The sequence below is a fragment of the Pteropus vampyrus genome, unplaced genomic scaffold, assembly GCF_000151845.1.
Source record: "Pteropus vampyrus isolate Shadow unplaced genomic scaffold, Pvam_2.0 Scaffold59, whole genome shotgun sequence".
Taxonomy (NCBI): Eukaryota; Metazoa; Chordata; class Mammalia; order Chiroptera; family Pteropodidae; genus Pteropus; species Pteropus vampyrus.
In genome coordinates this window covers 1,060,793-1,075,580 of record NW_011888840.1, presented here as the reverse complement: position 1 = coordinate 1,075,580, position 14,788 = coordinate 1,060,793, and the positions used below count along the sequence as shown (strand labels likewise).

The 14,788-nt window shown below is 35.1% G+C and overlaps 1 long non-coding RNA gene across 1 annotated transcript in view; it reads right to left on the bottom strand.

Moving 5' to 3' along the window:
• LOC111740181 overlaps nucleotides 1-14,788 on the bottom strand; it is a 380,482-nt gene that overhangs the window by 49,660 nt on the left and 316,034 nt on the right. The window lies entirely within an intron of this gene.

Here is a 14,788-nt window from a genome sequence, read left to right as displayed (position 1 = left end):
AAGAATCAGGATGATTCTTAAGATCTGTTTCTTGAACAAATGGGAGATTGACTAGAGTAATACGTCCATTTACTGATATACAATTGTTACTCTGAAGATTGTATTACTATAAATATGTTTAAAGGTAGATGATCAGCAATGTGAAATTGATAACAATAGCAAAAACAATGATGCCTAATATCTGACTATACCTCTGAACTTAAAAAGGATTCGCTTAATTGTCTCATTTGATACCCATCAAAATCCTGAGGTTATTTTCCAAATTTTACAGATAAAATAATTGAAAAGATAAATTGCTTAAGTTCACTATCCAAGATTCCAAACTAGACACTAAGGATGAAGAAGTAGGGGAAAAAAACCAAACCTGCATTAGAATTCTATCTCAGAATTTCCTAGTTATGCAACTTTGAGCAAGTTATTAAACCTGAGCATAAGACTTCTGACTTTTAGTACTTCCTTACCACAGCCTTCATTCCAATGTATAAGGAGTTGACTATCTGGTCCCCTTTTCAGTTCTGAATTTCTATTGTTTGGGTGCTTTAACTCTGGATCAAAAGATAACAACAATCATGTATAGAAATTGTAGAAATTGACTTTCTTCCTTAAATATGGTGAGGGAGTTTCTGCATTCATCTTGACTTTGGCAGCGTAAACATTCTATTACTCATTCTTCACTTTCTCTACAAAATCAGATCACAGGCTTCTATAAGTAGCCTTTAAAAACATTTTTCCCATTGCAATGCCATCTTGAATTAAAAAAAAAAAATGTAAGCCCAAGTCTTTTGTTTTTGTCTCTAATGCTCATGCTCTTTTATTGAACCACATACCTTGCTCTCTAGCCATGTGCACACTGTAGCTACAACCTCTTAATTTAGCAAGAAGTCTTCACCCTCAAACCAGTTCAGACCTCTTACATCCTCCTATTTTCTCGAAAGACAAGACTAAGAGATTTATTTAAATCACCCTTGACAGCTTCTTCTCTTTCAGTGCCCAAATGCATTTCCATTTCCATTATCAAGTGGAAATTTTGATTTTACATCCTAAATGTATCTTAAGTCTTTACACTTCTCTCCACCTGTAACACCATCATGCTGATACAAGCTACCATTATTTCTCTTGGCAACATTTCACTGACATTTACACATGTCTTTCTAGTATATTGTCCACATTGCAGCTAGAATAATCTTTTCCGCATGCAAATCTATTCATGCGTAAAATATTTCAATGGTTTCCCATTGTTTGGATAATAAAGGATACAATTCTTAATATGGCTAACATAGCTATGCATAATTTGTTCTCTACATGTTTCTCCATTCTCATCTGTACCAAGATTCCTCTGTCTCAACTATAAACACCCTAGACTATGCTCCTTCTCATCACAGGGTCTTTGCACATGCTCTCTGCACAATCTGAAATGTTCTTTGTCTCATCTTCATCTAATAACCTTTGCATTTTGGGGGTCTTAACTCAGTAGTTAAGTTATAACTTTCCTTTGGGAAGTTTTGTGGATCTCTCTGAATAAATCAAATTACCCAATTATAAATTTACAAAGCACCCTGTACCCATTCTTATTAAAGTTGTCATTTCATATTTATGTCTGCTATAATGAGTCATATCTGTATTAAAATTAGATTGTAGTCTGTGTGAGGGCAGAAAAAGTCTGATTCTGCTCCCCATTTTCAACACTTATTCTGGCACCTAGAATACATGAGGTGCTCCATAAACATTTCATGCATGATTAAACAATTAATTAGCTTAACCGTGAGTTTCTTGGAAAGAAAGGTGAAGCTGTTAAAGTGATATAGGCCTTGAAATACCTATTTCTAAAAAAAAAAAAAAATTAACTCCCAGTAGCTCAGAATGTGACCTTATTTGAAGAAAGGGTCTTTATACAGATAATCAAGTTAAAATGAGGCCTTTTGGGTGGGCCCTAATGCAATATGACAGATATCTTTACAAAAAGGGGAAAAATGGATGCAGAGACAGACATGCGCATGGGAGACTGTCATGTGAAGATTGGACTTATGTTGCCACAAGCCAAGGAACTTCCAGAAGCCAGAAAAGAGGCCTGGAGCAGACCCTTTTCTTAGCACCTTCAGAGGAAGCATGGCCCTACGGGCTTCTTCATCTCAGACTTCCGGCCTCCACAGTAAGACAATACATTTCTGATGCTTAAGCCATCTCCTTTGTGGTGCTTTGTTATGGCCACTCTCATAAACTAGCAATGCTTGGAAAACATAAAAAGATAAAAATAAAAGAAATTTAAGAATTGCCTAGAAAAAATATTATAAAATACCTAAATGCAATATATAAATTATATTTTTTATAGGAAATCACAGTTAAGTGAAAATAACGGAACAAAAATTACAAAATACAAAATATCTATGCCAACAACATTTTGCATTAAAATATAATCTAGTTTTTCGGTTTTTTGTTTTTGTTTTTTTTTTTTTTAAGATTTACAAGGGGCTAAAGCTATCTCTAAGAGTAAAATTCTTATTATTTTCTAGAAAATATCATAGCAACTCAGGAGACTTAGATGAAAACCAAACAAAATCATCTTTTTGTGATTCAGTACTGGATGGGTTATTGGACTCTGTGACCAAAATACATCTGTGGACACAAACACAAGCTGTCTTATTCTTTTCCTTGAGCCAGCCAAGCACTGCTTATAAATCACCCAGAAGCAGCAATAATGGGGTATGTCTTTTCTGAGGACCTGCTGTTCATAATGAACTTTCCTAGCTAGCCCTTAAAATATCTATGAAGCATATTCCTGAAGTTTTCTATTTTAAAAATGAGGTTACTGCCATTTTAGTTATTCTGAAGTAGACATATAGCCCAAATGAGGTATGTAAAACACCTTTCACCAAAATATCTTCTGCAGAAGTAACAGAAAAGATGCTAACTGGTGTTTTTTATTTAAAAAATTTAGTTTTAATCCTTGATAAAATCAGTTTTAAAAAAGCCTGAGTTAAAAACATTAAAGCAGTTTCTTTAAGAGATGAGTTTAATTTTTAATTATACATTGTGTTCCTCCAAAAAGTTAACATACAGAATTTTCTGTTTTTATTTAGGTTGAAATATTAATATGTTTCAATAACTATTTCAAGAAACTGTAGGTGTTTGGAACACCATTTTGGAAATTGTGATAGTATAATGTATGTGGTTTTAAGCCATATAAAGAAGTGTCAGTATTATCTTTCACCTCAAGTGTCATCTCCCTCTAGCATGTTTGAAAAAGGAATTGGGGAGAAGGGATTGTTTAAATCCTAAATTTTCAAATTGACTGTAGATACACTGAGTTCTGTAATTTTTAAAATTATTTTCCCTGTCTGAATTTAGAAAGATTAAGACTCTGAGATTATTGATTGGTAACCAATGGGCATAAATTTCAGGTAAGCAAGATGAATAAGTTTTAGAGAACTGATGTACAACATATACCTATAGCTAACAATATTGTACTGTGCACTTAAAAACTTGTTGAGATTTCACATTGTGTTCTTACTACAATAAAATAAAATAAAATAGTAAAATAAAATAAAATAAGATAAGATAAATACAGTAAAATAAAACAAAATAAAATAAAAAAGTAAAATAAAGATTTGTGAACTCAAGGTACACATAATTTGTAATCAAAACAAGGTTTATCTGACTTCAAATACTGTGTTCTTTCTACTAAAGCTTATTCTACACATGTCACTTTTTTCACCGGGAGGCAAAGTCCACTTCATAGACAAGAACATGGGCTCTGGGTTGAGATAGCTCAAGAATAGAGCTGCATTCAAACACCGATGAGATGTGTAAAGTAATGACTTACATAACCCATTCGAAATTCACTACCATCATCTATACAAAGAGAAAGATAATAGGATCACCGTAAGATTAGACAAGATAATGAATATGAAAATACAGAGTACACAGCGCCAAATCGTGACTACTCTTATTATGCACACTATTATGCATATGTGGTTGGAGAAATTATCTTACAAAGGCAGTTGTTATACATAAACAAAATATGGAGAATTGAGATACTTATTTTAAAAAGTAAAGCAAAATTTTTTTTCAGAAATATTTAGAAAAATGTTAAATTATTTACAGTTTATTTTAGTCAACGTTTTTCAGTATTTGTTATCAAGGTTTAGTAACGGGTTAAAGAAGTCCATGATTAGTTAGATTTTAGGAAATCTGCCTTTCCTACGTCATAAGCAAATTTATATCTATACTTAGCTCTACACATTTTCCTTCTGAAAGAAGGTTCATGACTTTTTCCAGCTTCTTCACTCCTGAAATTTAGTAATCTCTTACGTATATATCTGTTCATATGATTTCTATTGACACAGGTTACATGGCAATATATGTTTTTCCTATATAAATGAAATTATTTCATGGAGATTTTCAAGTGTCAAAATTTCTAAATTTCTTTGCATAGCCATATTAACAATTAGGTTCCACCTTTGAGGAATTATTAAATATATAGAAAAACTCAAGCTGCATTTTGCAAGTACGTAAAAGCAATGTAAATACTTGTAAAATGTGATTTGATGTGATCAAATAGCCTGTGCACGCACACACGTGCCTGTGCACACAGGACGGATTTGATCGTGTCACCAACTACTTGATCTATGCGGAAAAAACACTGAAACTGCAACTTAGAAAGAGTCAGTAGAAGAAAAAAAGAGTTTCAGAGGGAAAAGCAGTTTTTACTAAATAGTTAACAATATACTAAGGCCATTTTTTCTTATTGTCTTTCATCAACGGCATTAGCAAAGTACATTAAGAAAAAAAGGGGTATGATATTTATTTCAAACTCTGATACTATGCCATATGTTGTTGATTAGAAATATCACCACTCTTTTAAGCTCTTCCTTGTTCCTCATGCGTTTGATTCTGGGAAATGGTATTTATCAGACTCCTTGAGCAGACGTGTTCTACTAGGTGAGCCAATGGGAGGCACTCACGTAAGATCTGTACGGCAGAAGAGAAGTAAGCCGTTACTCTATGGCAGCAGCTATCAGTGATCAACTAGGCCATGGCAGAGCAATCATGGGGTTTGTTTCATGGCTCCCGATTCCTTCTAAGAATCTGCCTCAGTATTACAGGAAACTGAGACCGTTGGCGGTGACTTCCATGCTATCTTTGGACTTCCTGAATTCCTGAAAATGATCTTTCTAACTCTCCCTACTCCAGACTATCAACAAAAAATGAGTCTAATACCACAGCTTAAACAGCATTTTACTCCAGATATCCAAAATGGCTTCTGTTTTCAGAACAAATACCAAATATTATAAATAGCATACTAAAAATAATACTGAAATGAGAACCAGCATGAGCACAGCCCTAAACTGGGAGCCTAGAAGCCTGGGCTCTTGTTTTAATTTTCTCATTAATTTGCTGGGTGACTTTGGGCATACAATTTTATTGTCTAGGGCTCAGTTTACTTATCCATGGTTTCAGATGATTTCAGTGATAAATTTTTTCAAACATTTAAGGAAGAGATAACATTAATCTTATACACCTGTACCAAATGATTTAAAAAAGAAGAAACATTTCCCAATGACTCTTAAGAGAACGTAACAAGAGATGAAAATACAGGCTAATCTCTCCCTCGTGAACATAGTTGCAAAAACTCAAACCAAATATTAGAAAATCAAATCTAATAATAAGAGATATATGAAATGAGTTGTATTTCATAACACAATTAGGTTTGTTGCATGAAAGCAACAGTGATTTAACATTTGAAAATAAATCGAGCCAATTTACTATATTACAGAAGAAAGAAGAAGAAACATACAATCATCTCAATGTAACAAATTTTGACAAAAAAGTTATAATCTAGTCATGATAAAAACTCGTAGAAAACTCAGGATGGAAGGTAACAACACACTTATTCTGTTAAATAAGAAAAATATACAGCAAATGTTTTATAGTAAAATTTGAACAATTTCTCAGTGAACTTATGGATAAGACAAGAATTGTTATTGCTACTCAAACGGGACACTTTGTACTGGAGGGCATAGCCAGTGCAATAGCACCTGGCAAAAGCTTTAAATGTAGTTTGAGAAAACTTCTGATCACTTTTACAATTAAAATGTAATATGTATTTTTATAGCAGAAACTTAATTTTAATGACAAATACTCAATTTTACAGTTAAGTAAAAACTAAAATTGTTTTTTTTAAAAGATGGATATAAATTACACAAGTGAAGGCAAAAATAAAAATCTGTATACAGACAGAACTATAATCTGGGAGAAAAGCCATCTGTATAACAGTGTCACTTAGATGACACTATTACCCAATTAAGACTATCACTCCAGAACGGCAGCTCGAGATGACGTGGGAGTGGAAATTTTAGGCCGAGATAGAGATTTGACTAAACAGAGGACAAAGTTCAGAGAAGAGGTATGTAAAGGAAGCCTCAACTATTAGAAATCTGTATCTAATATCTTAGCCTTAAAGAAGTGTGAATTTCAGATGACCTGAATAATATAGAAAAAGCCTTGATAATGACACTGTTCATAAACGCTAAAAAGTTTAAAGATGAAAATCAAAAATTTTTGGTTAAAAAAAGAATATATATTTGAAAAATACAGGAACAAAGTGAAAAAGAGAAAATTTGCCTATATTTCTACTCTCACTGATAATTATTATCACTATTCTCTTCTGATACTTTTAAAACATAGTAGGGATTGCTGTGAATTATTATAAGTAAATTAAAAAGAGAGATGACTTTGGTTGTGACTTCTTCATTTTACTCTAAATTCACAAAGTAAAGAAAGAGGCACTAACTGGTGAAAACCAAGAAAAATCTATTAGATTAGAAAGAAAAGTTAAGAAAATCTTAAGTACAGTACAGGAGTGTAAATCTGTTAAATGGAAGTCAATATTATTTTCTGGTGCATTTAATTTGCTTTAATTTCAGGTACTTTTAATCATTTCATATTCATCTCAAATATAACCTTCTCTAGAAAGCTCCAAACTTCTCTTCTCCCCGATAGAATTTTTTTCATCTTTGGCACTTGTATGGTATCCTAAACCAAACTGTATCATAAATTCTGTGATACTTCATTGGACTTTCTCACCTTCATGTGTCCACTTAAACGCCATTCCTCAGGGAAAATTCTCAGACACCTATGATGAGGTGATCTTCAGTATGTGCTCCTATAACTCCCTAGATTTTGCTTTCATAGTAGTTACACTGGTGTATTTATGTACGTAGTTATCTATTTTATATCCCTTCCCAAGCAGCCTAGAAATGATAAGGGACTGTGCCATTACTTTTGGTGATCTTGTTCCTTTGAACTGAGCCCAGTGCCTGTCACATAGCACATATTCAAAAAGATGTTTGAAGAGGAGAAGAAAAGGAAGGAAGGAAGGAAGGAAGGAAGGAAGGGAGGGAGGGAGGGAGGGAGGGAGGGAGGAGGGAGGAAGGTTCTGAATGAAGTTTTCCACCAAGGAAGCAGGTTGAGTGCTTGATGGTGGGGAGGGAAGGGGAGTGGAGAAAGCAAAGGGACAAAAGTCTTGCAGACTCTCACTAGATGGAAAAAACAGGCAACCAATAACAAAAATAAGCAGTGAACTTATCGAAGGTATGAAATAATCCTACACTCTTCTCCCAGTTAAAAAAAGGCACTGTATGCTTTTTAAAGTCAATTACAGTACATACATCCATCCCCTGCCGACTTTGGCAATTTTGCCTCCCACACGCCTCAATCTGTCTTTGTGCAAAATGTTTGTTCTTTTCTTTCAGAATAGGTCACTCATGTTTACAAAAATTGGCCTTGCCTTTTATTTTTTATTCTTTAAAATTTTAATGTCTGGGACCTAATCTGCTTACTTGCATATCAGCATGGCCCAGCTGTGGGCAGGCCCGGCTGGACAATAGCTGCTGCGATTTTGAAGCCCCACAGGCAAAAGGGTGGCAATTTGGGGAAGGAAAAAGTGTGGATTCCATTTACCTAGAGGAAACAACGCTGATATTAACGTTTCTTTTTGCTTGTAAAATGGAGGATGTAAAGGTGGTGAAAATAGTTTTGCCAGTTTATCTTCAAATGGGTAATTGGAAGGCTGGTAGGAATTTTCAAACATAATATAACAAAATCAAGAAACAAAAAAGTTCCTTTTCATCTGCACAGAGGCTCTGTTGAAACTGAAATACTTGTGGGATATTAGGAATGAAAAATGTCAGCATGCACACTGCCCAGGCTTGCCTGGTTTATGGCTCCCACCTCGTGGCCGTCATTACTGCCCAGTAAAAGAACCTCTTTGTCCCTGGAGCATTGCTGTTCAAAGACAAGAAACATCCCCAAGCATCCTCTCACTTTGACATATAGGTCACGGCATTCAGAGAATAATGCGAGGGATCACTCGAGTGCCAGTTTCTTGAATCACTGGGACATGAAACTATTTAGTAGGGATTCGGCTAAGCCTTTTTGTTCCTACAAATTTCCTTCCTGAATGGAAAGTCACTTTTCAAGTGAAAAAGACCTGAGTTCTTCAGTGGCTTGAAATGCAAGGCTTGTAAACAAATAAAAGGCCAAGAGGGGGTGGAGGGTGGTGGGAGGGAGACACAGGACATGGAGAGAGAGGGACATGTCATTTAAAAGTCTTAACCTAAAGCCTGTATTAGTGGTGTGTGTGTGTTGACATCCACTAGAGGAATGCCAATCCTCTAATTTAGAGCTGAAATGCTCCAGACCTTAAAATGAGAACATTTCCTGGTGTTTTTATAGGTTGAGAAATGTGGTTTACGGACAAAAAACAAGACCGACATGAGTATTCTGCCCTCCGCCAAAAGTCCCCCTGCATCTCCAGCCTCAAGTCAGATCCTAGAGGGGAGAGATGAGCTTCGGGGGCAGCTCTGGAATGCAGCGGTCTATGTCTTAGAGGTGAGGGTGCTGTAACCGCAGCTCTTTCAAAGCAAATCATTTTGAAGCCCATCTTAGTGGTTCACGTTCTTTAAAGTTGTGGCACTAAAGGAAGACAGTCACTTCTCTTTCTGGATATCCGATGTGAGTGCCAGTTTGCTGAAGTCAGCTCTAACCAGGCTTCCTGTGCATACTGCGCCAAAAAGCCATTGAAAATAAGAAGAGTTGATGATTTTGCATGAGATTGAGTCACGATTAAATAGCATCACAGACCCTGAGGTGGCACGAACATGTGACATGTGCCAGAGGATCTGGTCCCTGTCAAACCCGAAATCTTTGAAATTAATTCAGGAGCCAACGAACAGACAGTGTTTGAACAAACAAGTGTACCCTGGGCACAAGCACTGAACGGCACTGGGTACTTGAGACAGATATTTAATTAACTTTTTCTCTGTGACTGAGCTATATGCCTTACCTTTCCAAATGTCCTCTTTTCTACTAGAAAACTAAGTCTGAGGCTTATATTCTTTTAGCCCTCATAATGCTTAACATATTAGCAAACCCTATGTGCCAGCTACTGCTCTAAGATACTTAACCTTCCCCCAAACCTTATAAGGTGAAGGACTCTATTGTTAGCTCTATTTAACGAGTTCACACGACTTGTCGATGGCAGAGCTAGTATTCCAATCTAGGCCCTCTGTCATCACAGCTTGCTTTCACAAATAAGCCATAATAAAGCTTGCCATTTTTTCTACTTTATTTTCCCTTATGTCACTATAATCACTCTTGAAACTGCACTGTGTCTTCTATGAATAGGCAAATACAGATGTTGAAATAACTTGTCACCTTTGTCACCTCTTGCCCTAAATTTGAAAAGAATTCATTCATTTATTCACTCACTCATTCATTCATTCATTCATTCGTGTATGCATGAATGCATTGACTGATTCATTGGTTCCCTTATTTATATGCCAAATGTCTTTTTGCGAAGGAGGTGTGACTTACATGTTTTTCAAGCCCAGGTGTTATAGACTTGGTAAGTGAAGGAAATGATAAGAGATTGCATTTAAATAAAAATAGCATTAAATAGACTCTGTCCTTCTAATGGAGGAGAAAACTAGTTTGGCAGGTCTAAGATGGTGTAAGACATTCTGGGTTTAAATGAATAGGCCTGCTATGTCTAGTATTAATGAGTCTTCTAAGCGGTAGCTTCCATAGATCCATTGAAGGTGGGGAACAAAGGATTATGGTTGAAAAAATGACTATTCTTATTTCCCTAATGCCACAGGCAAGGAGAGGGTGGTGTCCTGCTTTCAGAAACACTCTGCTCCATCGAAGTATTAAACAGAATGACTGCGATGTTTGGTCTGGCTTGACGGGTGTGACTGGGAGTTCTTCCATTCCTTGGACGATGTAGACACTTCCATGCAAAAGGAAGAGCACACTGCAGGGTCGACGTGCACAGATTCACATCTTGTTCGCTGCTCAATTAATTAATTTCCCAACCCCATTGCACTGACCTCACAGGCTATTATTTCAAGATACTATCTCACTTCGTCATTTTCTCTTGGCCCTTTTCCTTCCAAATTTAGCAATCTTCTTAGGGCTTTCTTCTTTCTTTCTTAGTTCTGCATTTTTATCAGTAACCTGCTGGACAGACCTCTTTTGGCTTAGTTTGATCCCTGATCTCTCCTCCTTGACTCTGTAATAACTCCATTCATACCCCTGACTTACAGGTGGCACCCAGACAGTAAAAATCTGGGTAAAGGTAGACCCAAATATGTTCAGTATTTCTAAATTTCTAAATTTTTAAAAAATTAATTAAAAAAAGACAATATTCTTTTACACATTTATTCATTGAAAGTATTAAACAAATATTGTGCAACTACTATATCCCAGGTACTATGCTAGGCCTAGGAAGAAAAACATGGGAGAGGCAGATGAACTTCTAGTTGATGGGCAGCTTAAAGATTAGTGTATTTGATCACTAGCATTATCTGGTTACTAGTGACACTTTTAAACAATTTTTAAAAAGGTTTTTACTAAGGAATGCTGCTATATAAATGACAACAAATTTAATAATAAAAAAGTTCATGGCAACTTCTTATTATTTTTGTTATTGTAGAAAAATATTATAACGCTCTTGTAAATTTTCAGCGTCTCAAATCAATACATGACTTTCTCCTTCCCCAAGCATATCAAAGTCTTACATTAAATGTTTTTTAAATGCCTAATAAAAATGTTTCTATTTACAGTTGGTTTAGTGAAATTAAATTTTAACCAAATCTAATTTTAGAAACCAAATTGAACGCTAAGGATTTATTTTAGGCTTATAATTTTATTCCCAACATAACAACACAGGTATGTGTTATTTGCTAAAATAACATGAAAAATAGAAATCTCCCTAGATTTGCCTTGTAAACTATTTGTTTGCCCTTGCATAATTTCTTAAAAAGAAACAAATAAATAAAATGTAGGTCATGAGATGTAAAATGTTTAATTCCTTAACGTTAAAGGCATTTTCTAATTTTGGAAGAATCAATAGTTATCATATAGGAATAATGGGAATAGTCAAATTTTCTTTAACATTCTCGCCGAATCCAGTTTTTCTGCTATGAAAGGGTATGAGACAATCATGGTAGAACCGACTTTTTTATTGCTTTATCTCTAGCATGGAACAGGGTGCCATGCATGTATTGGGTATGCACTAGAAGCTAGCTAGCTCCCTTTTCCACCTTCCGGTTAAAGCAGAAATTGGTGATGTTATACCTGCATATATCATGATACCATATTAAACGCACTGCACTAACATCAATGCTTTTTTATTTTTTGATTTTCTTTATTCTCCTTCTACGTGTTTGGCTATTTTTATTTGGTAGTGATAAAGCGACAAAAACATTGGTGAATATCACAAGGAACCCTGTTCTTTCATTGGCCCAGAAGAGAAAGTCAGAATGGGGACACAGTAGAAAAGAGGATGAAGAGAAGTCATTAAGGTGATAGGTATTCAGTCACCTCCCCATCCATCTCCTCTGGGTCCTGGAGAAGAAACTGGCAGCCTTACTTTGATGAGAGAGAAAGAGTTAATCTCCTCTGTCCCTGGGATTTTTGGAGCTGTAGTTATGGGCTGTATTATCTATTCTTTGACCTCTCCAAAACTCTTCTTTCACATTCCTACTTTCGTTCTTCCCTTTCTCCCTAAATTTTACCCTGGAATTTTTTCCCCATTGAAGGGGAAGATCTTCTCACTCAATGGGATTTTATAGCGATGCTAAAAGACCAACCACGGTCTTTCCCGAACTTGATGCTCAGTATCTAGAAAACTCAATTTACCATTCAGGAATTATGGTCCCTAGAGAAAAATCATACCGTATGCCTCTGTATTTCCTCATTGCCACATTTTTGGGAGGAAATATTTCCTATAAGGGAGATAAAAGAAGACTGAATTTAAATTTGGTTCTATCCTGAATTAACTGGGCAAAGGTTAGGCAAGTTACCTAATAGAGTCTTGCATAATTTTCTCAGTAATGCTGGTTTTCCTGTGTCCCAAAATAAGATTATATGAATTTTTGGTAGTATATGGCACTGCTATTCAAAGTTTGGTCTAGACATCCATATATATCTTTGGGCTACTTTCATGGGATCTACAATAACGATACTATTTTTATAGCATTACTAAGACATGATTTGCCTTTTCCACATTCATTATCTTGAGACTATACCAGATATAAAAAGTTCATTATTCTGGTTTTAGTTTGTACATTGCAATTAATCATTTAAAAAAAACACCTGTAGAATTGTGATGTACTATCAAAGAATCATATCCACAATTATCTAAATAGGCTATTCAAATACTCTTCCCTTTTCCAACTACATATCCGTGTGGGACCAGATTTGTTTTCATGTACTTTAACTAAAACAACACATTGCAACAGATTGAATGTAGAAGCAGATATGAGAATCCAGCTCTTGTCTCAAACTAGAAATTAAAAGAGATTTGCAAAAATGTAAAACAAGATCACTCTTTCCAGTAAAAATTTCTGTTTGGGAAAATACATTAATTATTGATAAAAGTACATTATTTACGTTAACATGTAATAAATTTATTATTTAAAGTAAATTGATAAAATAATCTATTTTAAATCTGTTTTATAAAATGTTGAGTACAGTAAATATCAATAAATATAACACTCATAAAACAAAAGATGTTTGGAGTTTTCGATTTTTATTTTAAGAATGTAAGAGTCCTGAGCAAAATCTCTGAGAACGACTGCTATATGGAATAATGACAAATAATTATTATACTCACATACTTATTAAATAAATATGGAAAACCTCAGCTCATGTTTTGCCTTGGAGAGCAAAAGAAAAACCATTTAAATTTTTTCTTTCTCGTTAATGTCTTTCTAATATCTTTCTTTTACTATTATTCAATATCTTTCTATTCTTTCTAATATCTTCTCCACTGTCAGCTGCCTTAATTTAATTAAGAAAGTATATACAAGTCAACAAATGAATAAGATTTTTGCCTTATTTAAATCTTCATATGTAAAAAAAAAAAAATCCAATATAAGGAACTCATATTTATTGACAATAGGTCACTTGGTTGTATTTAAAGGAAATTAGGGACCTTTCAGGATTCTATAGATTTATCAGTCTGATATGCGGTATATAATGTCACTGAGACATTAATGAGATAAAATCGCAAAGCATGGGGAGGAGTAGGAAAAATGACTCGCCAACATTTTTACAGGGAAGCCTCATATAGACAATTTGCTGGGAGAAGTAAAACAGAAGGGGTAAGATGAAAACATAGTCTATTTGTGTCTCTGCTTTAAGTTGTAAGCGAGCTCTGAAATAGCATCGTACACTTGTAGAATTACACTTCATAAAAGAGGACTTCAGAGGAGAGAGATTTAAAATACTGGAATTACAACAGAGGAAATGCAAAGAACTGTAAAACCAGCCAATAAAACTCAAGGGAGTGTAGTGAGGAACCCCCTGACATTCAGAAATTATGAATAATCTGGTTTCACGTACACACAAACACATCCGAGAATTCCTCCATCTTCACTGCTTATTAATTTATTTAAGATCTATTCGCATTCTCTCCCTCTAAATAGATATCATGAGCTCGATAAATAAAGTATAGTACAAAATAGAAAATAAAACAGAAACCCGTCTGTGTCAAAGGACACAAGATACCAGGATCCTATGACTCAGGTCACTTGTCTACATTATTATAATATTGACAATCAACACTGGGCAATTGATATGTTTCAGGTATTTTATATATGTTGTCATGTTTCATTCTCACAGCTGATTTAAGCATCAGGTTCAAATATTCCCATTTTGCAGTTGAGGAAACTGAGGAACAGAGAGGTCGTGCAGCATGCTGAGGGTTGCACAGCTAGTAAGTGGTAGCTTGAGCTCTTAGTTACTGTATGTTGCTGCTCTTTGTGATCAAGTATCTGTAGCGGGAGCTGGGATGCAGTACTGGGTAATACCAAAGCTGCGACCTCAAGGAGCCTACAAACCTCCTGTACTAGGCAGTTAACCAAATAACTAATTCATTTCAGATGGTAATTAGTCTTATAATCAAATTATAAATAATGAGCTTTAAGAAGACAGAGAAGAGAGTAAATAACTCTTTAAAGTAGACTGTGTTTTTATCTGCATAGCTCAATATCCAGCATCAACGCTGACTAGATGACAAGGCTGTCGGAAACATTCACAGAAGTAGACATCTTCACTTGGCCTTCGTGAATCAGTACCATTTCCCCAGAGAGGAAATGGGAGAGACCATTTCATTTGGACACTAACTAATACTGATAAAAATGCATATCACTACTATTAATAACCAAAAGTCGTATTCACTGAGTCCTTGCTCTACGTCCAGAGGTGTCCTAAGCTCTTCTAA